This window comes from Ochotona curzoniae, unplaced genomic scaffold, assembly GCF_017591425.1.
Source record: "Ochotona curzoniae isolate NIBS_2020 unplaced genomic scaffold, NIBS_Ocur_1.0 contig_908, whole genome shotgun sequence".
Taxonomy (NCBI): domain Eukaryota; kingdom Metazoa; phylum Chordata; class Mammalia; order Lagomorpha; family Ochotonidae; genus Ochotona; species Ochotona curzoniae.
The window spans coordinates 11,020,562-11,042,355 of record NW_024466607.1 but is presented as its reverse complement, the minus strand read 5'-3'; the positions used below and the strand labels follow the sequence as shown (position 1 = coordinate 11,042,355).

Here is a 21,794-nt window from a genome sequence, read left to right as displayed (position 1 = left end):
AAACTTTGAAATAACCTTTGATCATTAAAACTATAGTTGTATATTATTCTTGAAAAATTGTTGAACAGATTTAAAAGCTTGATTAGACACTATTTGCAGAAAAACTGATACACATGGGAATTTTTTTTTTTAATTTTACCTTCTACTATAAGGGAAAGACATGAGGTATTTATCTTCCTGTGTCTGCCTTATTCTACTCAGCATGTTGCAGCCATTTTGCTGCAGCATTTTCTTTTTGTAGCTGAGTGATATTCTAGTGTGTATATACTTACACCCGCACTCCTTTTCTTAATCCGGCCATCTGATGGTGGACACCGTGGTGAGCCCACATTTCGGCTATGGTGTGTGGTGGTTCGGGTCTCTTGGATACGGCATGTGTATGCCTTTTGAGCCTATACCCAGTAGTGGGATTGCCAGATCATATGGCATTCTCTGGAATCTCCGCCCTTTTCCACAGTGGCTGCACTCAGGTTCCCAGCAGCAGCACAAAGGCACCGCCCTGTCTCTGTAGCCTCCCTGGGCCTGTGCGACTGCCTTCTCACAGGGACTGTGATCTGCATTTCCCTGATGGCTAGAGAGAATTTTTGGTATATATTTTTTGGTCAGTTGCCTTGCTTCTTTTCAGGACTGTCTGTTGGGGTCCTTTACCCATTTCTTAATGAGATTTTAAAAATACATATATTTTTTTTCTGAGCTTTAATTTTATCCTCAATAAAATACAAGGAAGTTGTTACGGAGATGAAATGAGCTTGTGTATGCCAAGTGCTGGGCACCATCCATGAAATGTCTCCCCCTCTCCTTGTCTATGAACTCCTGTGGTCTGTCACAGAGGAGGCCAATTTACTGTGTAATTCCAGAGAGCCTGCCGGGTGGTAGGAGTGTATTTTTGGATGCCTGTTGTTCTTTCTGTCTTTAATAAAGCACAGAACACAGAGAGAGGAAGGTGGAAAGCAACCCTCAGAAGGGCTTCATTTCCCTCATTTGTCAGTGACTTTAATAACAATGTTATAGTGTGAAATTAGAAATGTCCAGGGAAGAATGGAACAGCCCATAAGGGGAAAATAGGGTGCTGTTGTTTTTTCTCCCAGAGTCATGATTTTGAAGAAATTATCAGGAAAATCTCAACGAGGGGAACAGAAGTTCCCAATGAGTGTGCAAGAAATCTTAGAGGCAAGGCAAATAGCGCAACAGCTGCCTGAGAATGTAAAATCCCATCTTTTTTTTTTTTTTGCTTAGACTACAGAGTGAAATAGGACAACTGGGAATAGTTTTGTGGCTTTCTTGGGGGTCACGTCACCTCTCCAGGACCCCGGTTTCCTATCTGTAAAATAATAGGCTTGAATCAATTGATCTCCTGCAGTTCTTTTAAATATAACATTCTGCTAATTTATAACAGCTTTTCCCCCCTCTATATCTGACTATATCATGTTTTCCAATGTTTCATTTTGAAAAGAGTCTGGGCAGCCATTCAAAGAGAAACAACTATCTCTTGGAGTTGACCTGATGTCCTATTTTCATTGTTTCCATCTAAAGAGAAAGATAAGCAAGTTGGAGGCCAGATCCTCTGTGTTTCTTGTTATCATTTTTCCCAACAGTTCATTTCATTATCTAAAGAAATCTAGAAGTATTGCCTCAGGTGATCAGCATTTGTGAGAGCAAAAACCAAGAAACAAGTGTAGTTACTGACCACTCCTGTTTATAAATGCCTGGTTATTCACAATGGCCAAAAAACATTGGCATGTATTCAGAAATTCACTTTTACGGTTTTATAAATTGCATCGTCCTTCCATACAAGGGAAAGAGATATACTCTAGATTCCTAACATCCAGATTCCCAGACTTTAACTGGGATTTTTATTACCCAAGTAGGCTCTGCCTGAGGTGATGTTCAGGCGCAGCAAGCAATGGGGGAGCAGTTACCACGTTAAAGATCTGTGATCGCAAATTATCAGATGGGCTTGACCTGTTCTCCACTCAGAAAACAATCCTTGAAACAAGAAACTGGCTTAAATCTACTTAAATAATCCTACCAAAGACATTGACGATAGTAAAAGTTAGAGTGAACATTTTAATACTGAGATTTGAGCATCACCAAACCATCCTGGAAAACACAGACACGGAGCTACCAGGAAGAGTTGAAAACCTCCAGGAGATGAGTGATCCGGATTAGGCACCATGGTAAAGGACACTCTCCATTAATGGAGTTCACTGGCTGCAAATCCCAAGCTAAAGGCGGAGGTTAGGTATCTGTCCACCAGGACATTATCAGTCAGGCCAGCAGAAACCCCATTTTGCATGAAAAGGGGATGACCATTTGCCCGTGTTAATTAGGACCTTGCAATTCCAACTGCAGTCCTGTAAACTAGTTAGAACAGCATTGCCCGAGTGCTTGTTGGAGATTCAGACCCTCGGGCCCCAGCACAGCCCTCTGGATCAGAATCTGCACTGTAACCAACTCCTCAGGTGATTCACCCACATGGTAAAGGCTGGAGAACACTGGGATTGAGCACATGGTTTGTCCAGATGGGATTCTTTTCATAAAAGGCTGTAAGAGAGGGTCACAGATTTCTCCCACTTCCTTTTTAATGTCCTTTTGCTGCCTCATTAAGTGGAGTCTTTTAGAGTCTTTTTCTTGAACTTGACTGCTGTATGTCTTCTTTGAATGACAAACTGCAGCAGAAGGTTGGAGTTGAAGTTCCAAGTCTGGAACTGAAGTGGCTGCAATAGCTTATGCTCTCACTCTCTGGGAACCCTTACAATGCCAACTCAGGCCAGTCTGGCTTCAGGATGAAGGTGTCTGCAAGAAGTGAGGCCCAGGACAGGGTCATGACCCCACAGCCAGACCCAGGAGGAAGTTGTGACAGAACATCCACTGTGGTGCAGCTGCCAGATGGTAGCAATGACACTGTTACTGGAAGACTAGCAGAACAACCCAGCTGATTTCAGCCCAAACTGGTGACCCACAGCATTATGAAGAAAACAGTTACTATATTAATCCATCTTTTTCCATGATTGTTAGGGCTTCAACAGACAAATGGTGCATTCGTGAAAACTTGGGCGTTATTTGGATTTTTTTTTTTTTAAGGAACAGGTAAGTCTGTCTTGGTAGAAGAAATCACCCTCACTGCTGTGAGAGTAAAAGTTGGATAAATTCATTCCTGAGGAAGCCCATTTGCTGACAGCCTGTGTGTGATAATGAAACAGTAGATATTCATGCTGGAAGATGGACACAGATGGAAGAATCCAGGAATTCTCTTCCACAATCCCTAGATCAATGCTGTGACAAACAAAACAAACCATGATCAGACTTCTCTGATCTCTGGCTTCCAGATCTATGCAGAAACCTCTGACCTCACTCTGCATACTTCTTACACCAGGCTTTGACCCAGACTTCTGACAGTCTCTGCTCAAATCCAAACACCACCCGAGGCGGTGGCCCTTGAGTCTTTGATGACCCGTGTTGAACTGGATGGAGTCTAAGCTTTGGGGTCACCTTGCACTGAATTTCAACCATGCTCCCCTCCGCCCCCCACTTTCTAGCCAGGTGATTGGGCAAATCACCTAACTTTTCTGGAACTTGGGTTTCTTTTCTGCCAGTCAGAACTAGGCGCCTCTATTTATTAAGATTATGTATAGGAAAGATGATGGAATACAATGGATGGTCTCTCTTTGGGTATTTTACATCAATGAGGCTAAGGGTGGAAGTTATAAAATCCTCAAATAATGTAATTCTTGAAGAAGAGACACATCAACCCATCGATTCTCTTCCACACTGCCCCACTCCGGCACTTGGGAGCACTTGTAGCGTGGGCTACAGCCTGGCTCTGTTTGTCGTACTGCCTGCTTGGCAGCCATTCTGCTCATTGCCACTTGGCAGGAAGGAGGAGAAGAGGGTGATTAGCATTCATCTCTGGGTCACCAGGTCAAGTGGGTACTAATCAGGAAAAATGTTTGGCGATTAAATGCTCCATTGAGTCCTTTAAATATCACCTGATATGTCATAAATTTGGATTAGCCATGGAAAATCAATCTTCGCCATATGCAAATGAAAGACGAAACGAGAGTCTCCTTGTGAGCTGTTACTGTCCCTCAGCCCACCAGTCACTCTAATTTCATTAAACCGCGTGGAATTTCTCTGCCATTTGCTTCACTTTTGTAACTTGAAGCTCACTTATTAACCCTTCAACAGTTTATGGTCAGAGAGCTTGTGTGTTAACGATGACTTCTGAGGAAATCTGCAGGTGCTTGGCGGTGAGCTTGGTGTGCTAGGGTCCCTTGAGCAGTCTCAGGCTGTCACTGGAAATGAACCTGGAGGTGCTGGCCCTGACCCCAGGCCCATCTCCCTGTGACTGAATGGGATCCTGCCAACAATGCTCATCATGCATGAGTCTGTGTTCCAATGAGTGAAAACATGTGCTCTACCAAGACATTTAGGAAGTTGTATTTTCTATTAAAAAAATTAGACTGCACATTTATTAGTCATTCTTCCTGATTCCTTCAGAGCAGTTAGGTCTTGAGATCAGACTTCTTACAGTTAAGCTGGATCAGCTCCAGGAGAGAGAAATAAGGCCAATTTCTAGCATTCCCCAAGAAGCTCTGTTCCTGCTTATACAAACCTATATAGTTACAGGTTCCATGGAGCGAAAACATTGGCAAATTCCCCAGGGGACAAAACCCTAGCATTAGGTTCCTACCATGGGATTGAATGGCATGGATCACAGTGGGATGAGATGGAATGAGCACAGATAACACTGTAGACCACTTCACAGCTTGCTCAGTGCCCCCAGTGACCAGATGAGGTTGGTGCTATTATTGTCTCATTTTATAATCTGGACACTGAGATGCAAAGGGGTCAAGTCAACCTATGAAAAAAAAGTGTGCCTTCTAAACCAGTAATTCTATTTCTAGAAATCTATGCTGAAAAAATATGTGAGAATTTTTTTGTTGAACACAAAGAACCTATATCTACATTATAGTGAAAACTGTAAACAACCTACATGTCCAAAAATAAGAAACCATGTGGCTAAGCTATAATAATTCAATGTAAGAGAACATTTAATAATCCTAGGTTCTTGCATGTCATGTAAGAACTTGAAAATAGGGCCCGGCACGGTGGCGCAAGTGGTTAAAGGTCCTCGCCTTGCACGCCCGGGATCCCATATGGGCGCCGGTTCTAATCCCGGCAGCCCCGCTTCCCTTCCAGCTCCCTGCCTGTGGCCTGGGAAAGCAGCAGAGGACGGCCCAAAGCTTTGGGAACCTGCACCCGCGTGGGAGACCCGGAAGAGGCTCCTGGCTTCGGATCGGCATAGTATCGGCCGTTGCGCTCACTTGGGGAGTGAATCACCGGATGGAAGATCTTCCTCTCTGTCTCTCCTCTCTGTATATCCGCCTTTCCAATGAAAAAATAATAAAAATAAATCTTTAAAAAAAAAAAAGAACTTGAAAATAAACTTGCAATTTTTAAAGAAGGTAAAATTCTGTATACAGCATAATTCTACTTTTGCTGTATCTCTGCATACACAGAGAAAACAAGATGAAATAGTTTTTCTAAAATGTTAGTAAGGTTTTATCTGTTCTGTGAGATTCGCATCAGTCTTCCCTCTCTTTTCTCTTTCCTCCATTTTATTAAGTCTCTATACTACACAGGTATCATAATCAAAAAGTGAAGTACAAGCAATTCTTACAATACTAGTAATATAAAAAGATTTTTAATGTTATTTGCTCATGACAAGCTGGTGTAAAAACAGAATATTAAAACAAGAAATACCTGGAGTACTTTGGAAGGTCACAGTAAACATATACCCAACACATGTATTTTTATCAACACCATTTTGCGCATTTCTAACTAATTTAGCTTGAGCAAGATAAACAGGATTTTGCGAAGGCCTGGTAATGTGCCATCTGTGAAATCACTGGTGATGTTTGCTTCATCCCTGTAATTTTCTGTACTTATCTTACTTATCTTCACAAAGCACCGGTGGTGTGTGTTTGGGAAAATTATTTTGTGAGACTTGGTAAATTGCTAGGTAAAATATTTCCTTGGATAATGGTATGGCTGACTCCTTAAACATCTGAGAACTCTCAAAGTTATTAGCTCTCAGGTAGAGGGGTCAGGCAATGTTTCCGGAGATGGCTCCTAGGAGCGGAGCTTTGGGCGTTGTAGAATAGGAGGCCAAGGGAAGTGGGGGGAAGAGGGTTGGCTGCCATGGCAGAATTCTAAACAGATATTGAGAAAGGATTTCCAAACACAAGCCATAGCCCTTACTTACCAGAGGGAAGCAGATTGATTCTGTAAGGAAAAGCCTAGCTTTCATGAGCAGACTTCTAATAGTACCCAGATTCCATTTATCAAAAACATTTTTTTCTCTTGCTTAAATTGCATCTGGTTATAAATTCACATTGTTTGGTTCAGGTACATTTAAATGGTAATATGTGGGGTTTTTCATCATTAAGGCTATTTAGGATATAACAATAGATTTTACATAAAAATTTTCAATTTACCTGCAATATAGTTTCTCTTTCATATGTAAAATCTTTGATTAAGCCTAAAGTGAATATTAATGATTTTATTAATAATCAGCCCCACTACTGTTCATCAGCGCTTGCTACATGCCCAGAATTGTGCTGAAGCCTTTTACATACATTAGCATACATCCCTTGCCTCACCCCTCAGAGCACCATGCAATTCTGGGATCTGAGCCTTAGAGAGGTCGAGCAAGGGCACAGCCCATTAATGGTGACTTTCTGATTTCCAAACAGTCTCTTCCCTTTAATACCCTGCCACGATGCTGTTTCTAAAAGACCAAAGTATCACATCAGCACCATCTGTTTCTGTAGTTTTTGTTTGACTGTTGATCTGCTTATCCAGCCTTGCATCATACTGGACAACTGATAGGACAAAGCTCCTTGGTGATACTCCACAGGCACAATTCGCCTCACTCAAAATTCATCTCAACTATTCTTACTTCTATAGTCCTCTGGAAGATTTTGAAAATAGTGTTCATGTTTTCATAAGCCAAATAAAATATATGCATTACAGTATATACATTATTGATTTAGAAAAATGCACATAAACAAGAACCAAAAAAATGTAAAACACTCATGAATCTACCTATCCAGACATGATCACTGGGTTAGCTTTGTCATCTGAATCTCACTCACTTACGATAGCTCTCCCTTCATTAGAACGCATTCGCTGTTCAGTGTTTGTCTCTTTTGATCGCGTTGTGTCCCAGGATGTAAGGAGTAGATGACATGGTTCTGTGCTCTGATCGCACATTCAAGATGGATACACCTGTTCCTGCCTGAGGTGCTGGCTCACTAAGAAGTCCTTCCCTAGGAATGGCCTCTGACCCATGGTTCCATTACTTCCAAATGGGTAGCTCACATTCAGTGACCTGCAAGCTTGGGGGTACCAAGTCTCAGTCCCCACTTACCCCAACTTGGTCCAACCCCAAAGGGCCATTCCCACTCTAGAGCTATCTGTGGGATTGACTGAGGGCTACAACCTTCTGCTTTCCTACCCTGCCCTCCTGCTGGTGTTATCCCTGAGACCACTCCCAGTAAGCCTCTCATCACAGGGCACATAACATAGAACAATGTAAAATAGTGTCTGACACATGGTCACAGCCATACTATTGGCCGAATGAATATATGCAAGATTCAATGGGGGCTCTTCCATCATGCTTAATGCCTCAACTCTTCAACAATGAAGTAGAAGTTCCACTGAGCCCCCATAAAGTCAGAAGGAATCATCCACTCATGCGCAACCACCAACACTAATGCAACATCTAATTCTTGCTGTCATATCCACTGTTTCTTCTGGCCAAGATACAAAGCTCTGGGTGCCTATGGATTCTACCTCCACTCATTTCCACATATTCTAAACCTTACTGTGACTACTTACTGGATTTAGAGACTTCACAGTAATACCAATCCTACTGAGGCTGCATTCACTGGTCTCTGCCCACGCTTCATGGGTAAGTCTTGGAGAGCTACAGAAGATGTTTGCTCTCATGTCAGTATTTTGTTTAGAGGATAGGAATCTCATAGGAAAAGAGGACCTGATGTTTCAACATCAGATCTCAGGCTCATACCAACAGGACCTGACATGAGGATAACCATGTTGGATTAGCATTGGGACATGTCTGGAACATAATGCAAGCCCCAGTTGTTGGTCAGTTCTTTACATATGTCTACTAGTGAAATCTCTGTTTGGCTCTGAGGTCAAGAAAACCTAGGGGAGCCTGAGAAGCCTGAAATTAAGTTTTCGTGATTAGTTAGTTTACTGGAGAGTGCTCTCAGGAGAATGTAGTAAGAGAAACGAGGAAGGCACTGGAAGGAGCTAAACCAGCATGTGGGCTCTATGGGAGTCAGTGGAAGTCTCTGGAACGTGACCTGGCATCATAGGGCTGTCCCAATTAGAGACAAAGGGACCCAGCCTTGGATACTTCCTGCCAGCTAGTCATTGGCTGTGGGAGGAACAGGCAGTATAACCTTTTAGGTGAAGCAACTTCTGGTCACTCAAGGGCAATCTTCTGTCCAATGGGCAGCTTGTGAGCCACGAGAAGCCAGTGGTCTCGGCAACCAGGCATAGATAAACCCACAGGGTTCACTATGGGTATCTTTCTCTCTTTTCTAACAGGTGACTCCTGAAATCAGTTGTAGTAACTGTCCTAGAAAACGGAAAGTGCTGGTTCTCTATCATATGCCCCACACACAGCCCTTCTATGCCTGTGCATATTGAAAGCCTGGGATAATGATGCAGATGGAGGCTCTCTCTGCCCACCTGTCCTTCCATCCCCTTTCACCCCTTCCAGTAAACAAACTGCAAACACTCATGGCACATCTGCTTACACAGCTGGGGCTCATAACAAGGGAGAGCTGGTAAATGTTTAACGGTCTGTTCCCCAAAGAGAAAAGCCCTAACCTGTATCATTCGCCACTTTCTGTGGTTTGAACACTTCTACATAACCAACTTCAGGCCACCAACGTGATGTCACTGAACACAAAGTGTACTATATGCAATAGCAGACATTCATGTAGCAGTCTCATCATAAGATACAATACACACAAATCACCTCGGAGCATAGAAAATGTAAGTAAAACAATGAAAGGTGATTAATTTTTTACTATATGTTACCCCTTTCCTTTTTATTTGTTTAGAATTATATATTATAATCCTGACAAATTTTATGAATTTTAACACATACACTGGTTTGTGTAACCATCACTACAAACAAGATTCAGAAAACTGGTATGACCCAGCTCCTAGCTGACACTACCTATGCCCCCAATTCGCTGAAAACTGTCCTGTAAGATTGGTATATGCTGCCGCAAAATATGATTCATTGATTCAACAATATGTTGTGTAATAGAGTACAATATTCTGTCGAGTGCACAAAAAATTAACTTTGGGTCAGCACTGTGCCATATCAGGTAAAGCTCCTACCTGCAGCACTGGCATCCCATAGGGCTGTTCTACCTCCGATCCAGCTACCTATTAATGACCTGGGAAAGCATTGGAAGAAGGTCCAAGGACTTGGGCCCCTGCATCCACATGAGAGATGTGAAAAAAAAAAAAAAAAAAAGTTCCTGGGTCCTCTTTTTGGCAATTGTGGCCATTTAAGGAGTGACTCCGCAGATGGAAGACCTCAATCTCTCAATCTCTCTCCCTTTTTCTAACTCTGCCTTTCAAATAAAATAAATAAGTAAAGTTAACCTCAACCTTTATTAAAATAGGCATTAATCATATGAGTATAATTACATGAATAAACATAGAATTAAAAACAAAGGGGGAGGCATTTGGCACAATGATTGAGATTCAACTTTGCGTTTCAATCCTGCAACAGAGCTCCTGGTTTGAATTCTGGCTCCTCTGCTTCCAATCCAGCTTCTTATTAGTACACAACGTGAAGTACTTTGGTCCCTGCCACTCACCTAAAAGACTGCAACTGAGTTCCTAACTTCTGACTTCAGCCTGGCCCAGCCCTAAGTACTAATTTGGAGAATGAACCAGCAGATAGAAGATCTCTCTTTCTCTCTCTCTCTCCTCATTAAAAAAAGAAGAAGAAGAAGAAAAGAAAATAAATTAAAAAGTTTTAAAAGATTTTTTAAAAAAATAGGCAAAGCAGGCTGGTGCAGTGGCTCAACAGGCTAATCATCCACCTGCAATTGCCAGCATCCCACATGGGCACAGTTCGTGTCCTGGCTACTCCTGTTTCAACCCAGCGCTCTGTTTATGGCCTGGGAAGGCAGTCAGGATGACCAAAATCCTTGGGACCCTAAACCCACATGAGAGATCCAGAAGAAGCTCCTGTTTGATGGCTTCAGATCAGCTCAGTTCTGATCATTGTGGCCATGTAGGGAGTATACCAGCAGATGAAAGAGCTTTCCTCCTGTCTTTCTTTCTCTCTGTAAATCAGCATTTCCAATAAAAATAAATATTAAAGAGAAAAGAGAAGCAAGAGGAGCACTATGAAGGACAGAAGAGAAAAAGAGTCCTGACAGTGGAATTACTGAATCAAAAGAGTATGCATCATTGCAAGCTAATCGACCTATGGTGCCCAAATGCTTTCCAGGAAAAGCATTCCGGTTTTCATTTCTGCCAACATTGCAGAAACGATATGCGTTTCTCTTGCCTTTGCTCAGGCTGCATAGTATCCTTGTTTTCAGACTTTTTCTGGTAAGTTAGAAACATATGGTGTTTATTTTGTGTTCTAATTCCATCTTTACCTTCCTTTCTTAGCTAATCTTTTTAGAAATTTTGTATTCAATTATTTGCCAGTATCTCATAGAATATGAAGAGCCTTGGATAAGTTGAGTGCTCTTTTACCAACTGGTTGTATAAAAGGCTTTTGAAGAAATTAGATACATTTCTTTCATACAGTAGCAAGTCATACAAAGTGTGCAGGACCTGTAGGATTTGAGGCACTGAGCCTACCAGTGCAACCTTACTCTCTCTGGCCCCGTGTTCTTCACTGCCCTGACCTCAGCCATGCTGGCTGGCCGCCTTCTGGTTTCTCAGTAGCCCCATGTTTCTAACTGGTAAGAACCGGCTCTGCCTGGCTGCTGCCTATGCCTTGGATCTCGGACAACTGTCTTGAAAGAAGTGCATAGACTTCTCTGTTTCATCCAAACATTTTTCTTCCTTCATTCAAGAATATGCTGCGTGCTAGATATGCTTGGTAAGAAGCACAAAAGACAAACTTCTCTGGGTAATTTAACTTTAGCCTTTGCTTTTTCATCTTCTTTTTGTTTGGACTGATTCTGGTAAGAAAAACACATGGATTGGAGATATTCTGATGATTTCATTCACCTAATGAAGATACCCCTGGGCTCACAGAAGATGCTTTCCTGATGAAATTCACGAATCACTTGGGGGAGGGTGGGGTTGGAAGGGACTCAAGAAACATGTTCCAGAAGTTTCTGACACTTACCACTGAAGAGCTGAGGCCTCGTAGAAATCTGCTGTTTTTCTACATGACCTCTGGTGGGATTCTTATTTTACACTTTTAATTTACAGAGTATAATAAATTGTATGCATCTGGCTACTGTAGTTCTCTTTATCAACTTTGATAACAGTTACTTTAAAGTTTTATTGGAGGTCTTTCTCCAACTGACTCAGTTTTCTTATCATTAATTATTGTTTTGTTCTGCTCAATATTGTTTGCCCAAATTTGCAATACATACCTATTTGTGTATTTGCTTCTCTAATATTTGCCTAGTTAGACACACACTTATAGGAACAAAGCAATCACGTGCCATGTTCAGCACAGTCTGTGCTACACTTTGCACGGTGCATAGCACATGGCATATTAGTCAATAAAGAAATGCTAAAGAGATGACTGAACTAACAGTTTTATTCCATTGTCCTTATGTTTTCTTCAAGGAAACTAATAATTTTTATGTACATCATTCTAAGTTTTTGAATGTAATTTTTTGGGGTTTTTTTTTGGTGTCACCTTTTAATTCCTTTCTCTTATGTTACTAATTATATATCTCTGGACATAATTTCTTTATTCATAACTTGCAATTTCAGTCTCCATTGTAAATGACAAGACATGCGTTCAACTACCTGATATAGATCTGTTTTCACTGAGAACCGAAACAAGATTGTTACTGAGATTTTGGTTTTCATATAATACTTACTTTTCATCTATTTCTCTTTATTTTCTTCCTTTCCTGATGCCTTGTCACATTAGCCTTTTCTTTCTTTATGACTTTGATCTATCAATTTCTAAAGACTCCATACTTGGCAGTCAAGGAGCAGCTATATCATTCCTCAGTATTTTTTTATTCTGGGCCTTCTGTCGTTTTTGGAGAAGTGACGTCCTCTGAACCTTCTAAGTTTCATCAGGTTATTTTCTGTTATCTACACAGCTGATGGAGTTTCACTGGTGGGCATTGCTACCTTGAAGATGATGACATCATTTCCATATGAGCTTCATCACCGTCACCATCAACACAATCGCCATAGCCATCACCATCAACACTACATTCAGCTTTTCACAGGCAGTTAGTATCAGAGGTTTGCACTCCCTGCCTGCATGAAGCAAGAGGGAGTACAAATCTTTGGAAGATTAAGATGCAAAAAAAAAATAATAAAAAAATAAGACAATTCTCTCTCTTTATAAGAAAGCACTCAAGGAAGCCACAGGGCAATGAATGGCCGGCCCCATGATTCTGGTATATTCCCTACTAAGTGTTTACTTACTTATTCATTATCGGGCTGCCTCTATTTCATGAGAAAAGCTGGGAGAGACTAACTTACAGCACTGAAGTCCTGAAAGATTTCTTAAATAAAAGCCACACTACCTCCACCCCTTTATGTACACAGAGAGAAACCCCATATGCCAGAAAACAGATGATAAATGTTTTTGTTACTTAAAGAACAAAACTTTTATACACTCATAATTACCAACATTAAGATATAAATACAAGTTGGGCCCGGCGGCGTGGCCTAGCGGCTAAAGATATAAATACAAGTCACAGACTGGGCAAAGATATTTGCAATCCACCAATCACTTCTGAATGACACTGGGGAAGAAATCATCAGCACAAGAGAAATGGGCAAAACATATGAGCAGGCAACTTAGAGAAAGAAAAAACTAAAGGTCTAGGGTTGCTGAGTGACTTTATCAGAGAAATGCAAATAAAACAAGTGCAACTTCCCACATTAAATTCCTCAATAACAACTGTTTGCAAGACTCCAGGTGATTGAGAATCCTATTGCAGAGCTGATACACATGTAAATTGGCATAACCCTTAGGTAGATCGGGAGCAGGTGCTCAGACTCCTGTGCCTCACATCAGAGTACATAGATTGATTCCCAAAGCTGCTACTGACTTGAGTTTTCTGCTGGTGCACATCCTTAGAAGCAGAAGAAATGGCTCAAGTTATTTAATTTCTGCCACCAATGTGGGAGACCTGGGTTTGTATTCCCAGCTCCTGGCTCTGATGCTGGTCCAGCCTCAGTCATTGCCACCATTTAGCGAAGGATCCAGTGGATGGCAGCCCTCTTTCTCTCTCTTTCTGTCTCTTTTTCAAAATAAATAAACACTATACTGGCTATATCCTAAAAACCAGTTGCACTTGATTGTTTAGTTCACAATCCCACATCTGAGTTTTGACGCCAGAGTAATAATTCATAAACTGGAACAGACACCAGGCTCACCTTTAATGCTGGTTAACATGAGGCCTGGGCCTCAACCAGAGTTTCTAAGTCAGTAACCTGTGCTGGGGCCTGACAACTTACATTGTTCACACAGTTCCCAGGTTAATGTCGATCATCCACGGACCACACTTTGAGAATCAATGCTCATGAAGAACTCTTACACATGTATACAAGATGTGTGTGCAACAATTCTCATTGTGATATTATTTGTAGTAGTAAAAACCACAGGGAAAAAATCTAAAAACCCATGAACAGAACAGATAAATCCATTGCAACCTGTTCACATGCTGGGAAAGAATTCTAACATTTCCATGAATAAATAGATTTAAATGTGGATTTAGAGTCACAAATTTTCTAACTAGCTTTGGGATCATTTTTATTTGGAAATAATCCCTGGGCAGACATTGTGACCCAGTGTGTTAAGCTGCTATTTGCAAAACTGTGTATCAGTACCTGCTTTGAGTCTCACCTCTGCTTTTGATCCAGCGTCACCTTAGTGTGACTTCGCTGATGTCCTTATGTTCCCATCGCTACACAGAAGACTTTGGTGGAGTTTCTGGCTCCCAGCGTTGTCCTGATGCAATCTCAGCTGTTTCCGGCGCTGCAGAGTGAACAAACGATCTCTCTGTGTCTCCATCTCTGTCACTCTACTGTTCAAACAAATAAATAAATATTAAAAATGTATTCATTTATAATTTCATAAGTTTGTGTTCTCTTCTTAAATCATTTACAGTGCTAAGTCATTTACACTGTTACAATGTTTTCGCTGCTCCCCCAGCCCCCTTGGAACTAGGCTTAAAAGTATTTATCAGTTATACGACTTTCCAATGAATTAATTTCTATACTTTATCATCATGAATTTCTTTTCTTCATTTGATGTTCTTCATAGAATTTACTGAAAAGAATCAGGCATTCATTTATTTTCGTTTTGTCTATTAATCAGAGAATTTAGGAGTAGTGATTTCTCATTTGATAAAGTACGGGGCCCATTCCATAAATGTGGTCACATCATCCAATTAGTCTTTTCATTTTAATTATAGTATGCATTCTTTTCCTTTGGATTTCATTTTTAAAAGTTCCTTTCTTTAGAGGTTTTTGTTATTACTTTTAAGTTGTGAGCAAACAGTATGAAACAGTTGCATCATATCAATATTTTTTAAATATGAGAACTAGAGAACTAAGAGATACTATTTACTCATTTTTTTAAAAAAAAGCTATAATAATTTGCTGTTTAACTTTTCTGTATCATTATTAGGGTTACCTAATCTTTCAAAGACTGCCCAAGGTGCCTACTGCCTATAGGTGCCATTGAAAATCACTGGTATGGAATGAATTGTGTTCCCTCCAAATGTGTATGTTGAAGCCCCAGTCTCTAGTGTGAGTGTATTTGGAGCTGTTGATCTCAAGGGAGTAATTGAGGTAAAGGACAGGGTGGATTCCAACAGGGCAATGACATTTTGAGAGGAGACCTGAGAGCTCTCTCTATACACGGACAGGAGAAAAGCCAGGAGAGGACACACTGAGAAGGCGGCCATTTGAAAGCCAAGGAAGGAAGCCTCCGGAGAAACTGATGGTGCCAGCACCTTGATCTTGAACTTCCAGCCTTCAGAACTGTGAGAAAATAAACTTCTATTGGCTAAACCATTTAGTGTACCAACAGAGCTAACACAGTCACACTAACATCTATAATTAATAAGGGAACAAATTACTGCCCCAATCCATCAGCACTTGATTGCAGCTATTTATCAAAGACCTCTTTCCCCCTCTAAAGACCCACGAGGGGGTTTCCTGACTCTCTCACTTTAGAGATGAAGACAATGGGGCGCGCAGCAGAACAGCTTGCCCAAGACCAGACGGACTAAGAGTAGAGAAGCCATGCTGTCCCCATGCTGTCTGCTCCAAAACCACTGCAGCCGCCTCTTCCGGGCAGAGCCAGAGTTTGAATGACCACCTCGTGACTAGAATCCCTGTGCTTTCCTATTTTCTCATATGGGCACTTTGTAGAAAAAAAAAAAAAGACAACGTGAACAAAGCACAGAAGTGAGAGGAAAGAAATATCATGATGCTTTTAGAATAATATCTACAGATCATATTGGATCTGTTCAAAACTAATGAAAACTAAAATTTAAAATGTTATCTATTTTAACAAGAGAATGTGTGAGTCAGTTCCAGGCTGAGAACAGAGCAAGCGCAAAAGCGGGGATGGATCTACGGGATTGCGTCGTAGGAAGAGTGTGAGGAAGAATGCACCTGAAGGACAAAGATTGAGTAACCAAAGGCAGTGGGGCTCTGGTTCCTGCACTGTGGGAGAGGAATAAGCCAGGAGCAGCAACACGTTTGCATGTTTATAGAAGCAAAGGAAGATGTTGCTGGTTGTCACACAGATTGGAGAGATTAAAAAGAAGACCCCAAGACTGCCCGTCACCTGAGCTCTCCAGCTCTGTGAAGGCTACCACCCCACCTGTGGCCAGTCAGAAACATGAGATGCAGTCGTCTCATGCTTTCCTTTCATTCCTTTATCAATTCCATTTTAAACATTTGCTTGAAACTGTTTCTTGCGTGAGTCTGTTTTCTCCAAAATACAGACATCACGGTGAGATGGAACAGGCAAGAATTTTTCATTTCTCAGATGCCCACAGCAGCAAGGGCTGTAGCAGCTGGCAGTCAGGAGCCCGGCACTTCATCCAGGTTTCCAAGCACATGAGTGGAAGCACTCAAGTACTTGAGCTGTCACCTCCTGCCTCCCAGTATGCACATCAGTAGGAAACTGGATTAGAAAGGGAGTAGTGAGGCTTAAACCGGGTATTCCAATATGAGATGTGGAAGTGTTATGTAAGCAACTCATGACTGCACCAAATGCCCACTCCAGGAGTATTTATTAAGGGAAAATACCTAAGAGAGAAAATAGAAGGGAAAGCAGGGAAGGCTGTGGACACTATCAGATCCTGCTGCGTTGACCTCTAGTGAAGATACAAGAGAGGGACTTGGGACTGTGGTGCTCCACCCCATGGTCAGTGGGTTAGTGGGTTGCCCAGCAACATTCCCGTCTTTGTGTTACTGCCGTCCTCAGTAATCAGTCGGCTGATGGCAGTGCATGGAGAGCACCATTTCAACTGAAATGTGATGCCAGATCTTAGAGCAGCACCACAGAGTCCTTGGTCAATTATTCTCCCTGAAACTTGAGATCTGTGAGTTCAGATTCATGGCCACCACTCTACGAGGTCAGAGCCCTTGGCGCCTCACCAATGCCTGGCCCAGTTGAGATCTTCCATTCTCTGGACAGGTGCAATAGGCCCCCAGATGGTCTCTAGGCTGTTAATCATCATTGCTACAACCTTGTTCTATCACACCCTCAGAAAGATCTTCCTGCAACACTTCAGTCCTCCATGTAAAGCCTCCCATGATGATTTTACCAAGCACCCTGAAATCAATCAATGGAGCTCTTGCTTTGAAAAAGAGACTGAACATTTAATCAAACAAAATGTTCTGGCACTAGTAACATACATACACTATTCAAATACTCTGGCCTTCAACCAGACTCATGTATTACCTTCACTGACAATCATGGAATTTCTTGTTGATCTTGTTTTGGGGAATTAAAATTTAGTAGCAAATTATTAACATGACATGATAGCCCATACCATGTATTCTATTTTTCATGAGGAATATATTGACTGTGGGATTTTCTGACACTCTAGGGATACCTTACTATCCAGGGGTCAGGGTGATACCCTCCCCAGAAACACTGTAAATTGATCCCATCTCGTCAAGAAGTGAACAGGCAATCTACTCACAGCAAGAACGCATGAAGTTTTTGTTACATAATACAGAAGGACAGTATAGTTCCCAGTTTTCCCTCATGGGTAAGGCAGTGGAGATCTGTGCTCTCATCTGAGCAGGTAAAAAGATGTGTGATCCTTGGAACAACCAGACCCACACATGCAATGTTGATCATAAGCTTTTTTTCTATAGATGAGACTATAGGGACCAGCCTTTGGTCTGACACATGGGACTCCAGCATTCTTTATCAGGTACCCTGGTTCAAAGTTCTGCTCTTGTTCATTCCTGCTAATGTTCATGCTGCGAGGCGATTCATGTGCTGGTGTCCCTAATATAATCTGGAAGACCCAACACTAAGCTTCCAGCTCCCTCCTTGGACCTGCTAGCCCAGCCCAGCTGCTGCACACATTTGAGGAGTGAGCCAGAGAAGGGGAGATCTCTTTCCTTGTCTCTCTTCTTTATGAATGAATAAGTAAGGAAATACATTTTTTAAAATTGAAGATGAGATTACAATTTTTATTTTTTGCTCTCATGTATCCAATGCTAAAACTTTTTTACTTAGCAACAGACCTACGGGAACAATACTTAAGATGAAAATTAGAATAATACAGCAGATCCCCAATTTAGACGTTCTTAAGATGATTGCATGTACTGTTAAGAGTATAGAATCCATAGAAATAGCCTATTATTTCCTGCTTGAGTGTGTCAGTCCATTTCTACCCAAGAAGCCTCACTATTCCTCCAGAAGACACTCATCCTATTACATTAGTGAACATACAGCAGTCCTACAGCAGTTCTTCTAAGAACTGTTCACATGAAAGCTTGAAGAAATCCCAAGCCTAATGGCCCATTATTAATCTCCATATTGCAAGCACTCACAAGCAAGATACCATGGGCTAATAGAATTATTATTTTTGGCTTTGAATATTTTTCACGACCAAAAACTCATATCAACCAAACCAGTTAAGGCACTTCTTGATTGTGAAAGATCCTTATTCAAAATCCCTCTGATCTGATTCCTTAAAATAGGAAGAAATGAACAGGATTCCTGATCTTTCCCACTCCCAATGCCCAGTGCTCAGCACCTGCTGGTACCTAATGCAAGTTCCTTGGGCATGGCCAGGGTGTGGAAAATGAAAAGTTCTTATTATTTTGGTTCCCTAATCATTGTAGAATGAATCCAACATTAGTGGCTCAGCTGTAGGGTGATAACGACAATCTTGTGTTACTGGCTAAGGGATATGACGATTATATGTCACTTCAGCCTGGGCAACAGCACTCACATATTTGGTTAAACAATATTTTGTCTGTTTCAGAAAAGATGTCTTTAGATGAGAGTAACACTTGAATCCGTGGAACCAAGTAAAGCAGATGACCCTCCATGCTTCTGCAGGACCTGCAGAAGCGACAGCTTGAATAGAATGGAAGACTCACTTCTCCTGAACAAGACACCTGCAGCCCTGAACTTCAGCATCAGTTCTTTTTCAGCTTCCAGCTGCAGCCCGCCCTGTTGACTTTGAACTTGCCAGCCTCCTCACATCCATGTACCCTGTTGGTTCTGCCCCTCCAGAGACTACTGACTGAGAGGAATAGACTTCAGAAAGTCTGTGGAAAAACTGACTTCAAAAGGTAGTTTATTTTGGTGCAATAAAATTTTTGAAATTCAAAAAAAACACTTTTTTTTTGAAATTCATTGCATTGGTGGGGTCTTCAAAAAGTTCAAGACAACATGTATCATGAAAAAGGAATGCATGAATTTCAGATTTTTTCACAACAAAATGAAGGCCTTTCAATTCCACTTCTGCATATATTTATTGAAGTACCCTTGTACATCCACCAAGAGGCTTTCTCATTTTCAGAGTTACATTATTTATTTGAAAGGCCAACTGAGAGACAGATAGAGAAAAGGATAATATTTCACCTGCTGCTTCCCCAGATGATTGTAAAAACAAGTGCTAAGCTAGGCTAAAGCCAGGATCCAGGAACTCCTTCATGTTCTATGGGTGATAGGAACCCAAACACTTGGGCCATCTTTTGCTGCTTTCCCAGTAACATTATAAGGGACATAGACTGGAAATAGAGCAACTCAAGCAAGCACTCCCATATGGGATGCCAGTATCATAATTCATGGCTTAGCCCATTGCACCAAAATACAGGACTCCCAGAGAAGTTTTCTAAACTTTCATTCAGTACTACACCTGAGAGAAGAAAGGAAAGGTCAACTCAAGAAAAGAGAACCTTGGAAGAGGCAATTTCCCTCTTACTGGTGCTACTGCACACCTGGCCTCAGTTTATCCACTGGACCCATTCCAAGCAGGCACGGGACAGAGAAGTGTCTGCCCCGCAGACTGCTGTGGCCTAACTGCACTAGATCCACATCATCTAAAGGCCCAGAGCCACTAAGGTGTCTGGTGCTGGACATTTTCCATTTGCCTCTTTAGAGCCAGTCTTCACTTGTCTCCTCAAGCCTACAGCCCCAGGCAGCCGCTCTCATTCACCGCATCTGTGGGTTCTCCCGCCTCAAGGTGAGTTGAGTTCCTTCTCTCACCCCGAAGTCACTGTCCAGTTGTTTCTGAAGCTCCCTGCCAGTGGCTCCTAGGAACTCCTTTCCCTTTTTGTCCCCTTCTGGGGAGTAACTGTACTTTTCTACTCCTAACTCCAAGAACTATATCTTCCCCTATAGCTTCTTCTGATTTTCCTCAACTTTGCCCACAATTTTCTTTTCTGGAACCCTCTTCAAAAGATCCAATTTAGATGTCAACTCTTTTTCTGGCAAGAACCTGGCTGATTCACAACCCCTATTGCTATTCCCAGATGTCACCAAACAAATACAAGGATGCCCAGTGAAAACTACATTTCAGATAAACAACACTTTTTTGAAAATATAAACAAGCATCATTAACCATGGTTTTATCTGTTAACTCTAGCCTCACCACCAATGAAAATACCTTGGAAATCTTTGTGAACTTCAGCTAATTTCTGAAATAAATAAGGTTAATAGGATGTATATATAGTGCTAATTTGTAGAATTGTTCTTTGAATTGTGTGTGTGTGAGTGTGTGTGCGTGATGTTTAGAATAAAGAAGTAAATGAGGAAAAGTGAGGATAAGAGAAAAAAGTGGGAGATAAGTTTAGAAAGGAGGTGGGGGCTGGTTCATCAAGAATCTTAGATCCAGGGATCAAACAGTAACCTTGTCCACTCACAGCTGTGAGCCTCCCTGCAGTGTTTACAATGTCTCCACGATGGTTCTGGAGAATTTGACTCTCCAAGGTTGTTTTGTCTTACAGAAACAGAAATCTCCTGAGGTTTGTGTCAAAGCATAAAATGGGACCTTGGGAATCTTTCTAGTCCTACTAGTTGTAAAACACATTAGGATATCATTTCCTGACCAATTCGTAAAATACTCTTGATAGTAAAGAAAGATTAAAAGGTTCAATTTAATTCTCTCCTTTTTTTTTCTTGCAAAGACAAGAAAGAAGGGAGGGAAAAAAGGAGGAGGAAGAAGCAACGAAATCTGAAAACATATAGAGTGAGTTTTGATCAAATTGAGTGTGTGGAAAAATTGTGGATTTTGAAATCTAAATTTAAAAAGAATCTAAACATATAATCACCAAAATCAGCTCATAGTTTTTTTTTCCCCCCAGCCTCCAGCTAGTCTAATTTCACTGGATACTCAATAAGCAGTTGTTCTGGGAGATACTCCAAATCTTTCCCTGAGATTTTTCCAAAGGAAAGTTGCCACAGGTCTGGGAAGTGTCTGAAGAAGTACTTGCGCTTGCCCTTGCTGTCTCAGACCTGGGGAGGCACTCGTGTGGGTCTCTGCACAGAGGGCAGGCGAGCTGTCACACAGGCAATGAGCATAAACCACTCTGTCCCTTTTGAGCGAGAGCTGAAAAGAGAATCACTTGGTTTTCCTGAGAAGATCCTGTCGGAGGCTTTGTCATTTTCAGCAGCAGTCATTAAGCAATGGCCTCTGATTTCAGTGACTAGCCAAACACCATACGCTGCCCTGCCTAAGCCAAATCCTGGAAACGATAGAAAATATAAAAAGAATATGTGACATATTCACATGCACCTTTACAAACAGCATAAGCTCTGTCCATAGACCCGCAAATGGGAAAGATTCAGGGGCTTCACAAAGCAGCTTACACTGAAAAGGAGGGCGAGGGCAGGCGTGGGCAAGGCGGGGTGGCCACAGCAGTGGACACACAGCGAGGTCCGGCTGGTGCAATCCAGGCGCATGAGGGGACAAGGATTAGCCTTCTTAGATGGGGCCCTGCAGGGAAGGCCCCGTACTGCAGGCCTGCCTTGTTACAGTCAGGCCAAAGAGACCCAGTCA

General features: G+C 41.7%; 1 long non-coding RNA gene across 1 annotated transcript in view; it reads right to left on the bottom strand.

Moving 5' to 3' along the window:
• Window positions 1-14,319, bottom strand: part of LOC121165613 — a 157,480-nt gene extending 143,161 nt beyond the window's left edge. Inside the window, exon 1 of the long non-coding RNA XR_005885301.1 lies at window positions 14,144-14,319. This is a non-coding gene — a long non-coding RNA (uncharacterized LOC121165613). The remainder of the gene's footprint in view (window positions 1-14,143) is intronic.
• Window positions 14,320-21,794: the final 7,475 nt, after the last annotated feature.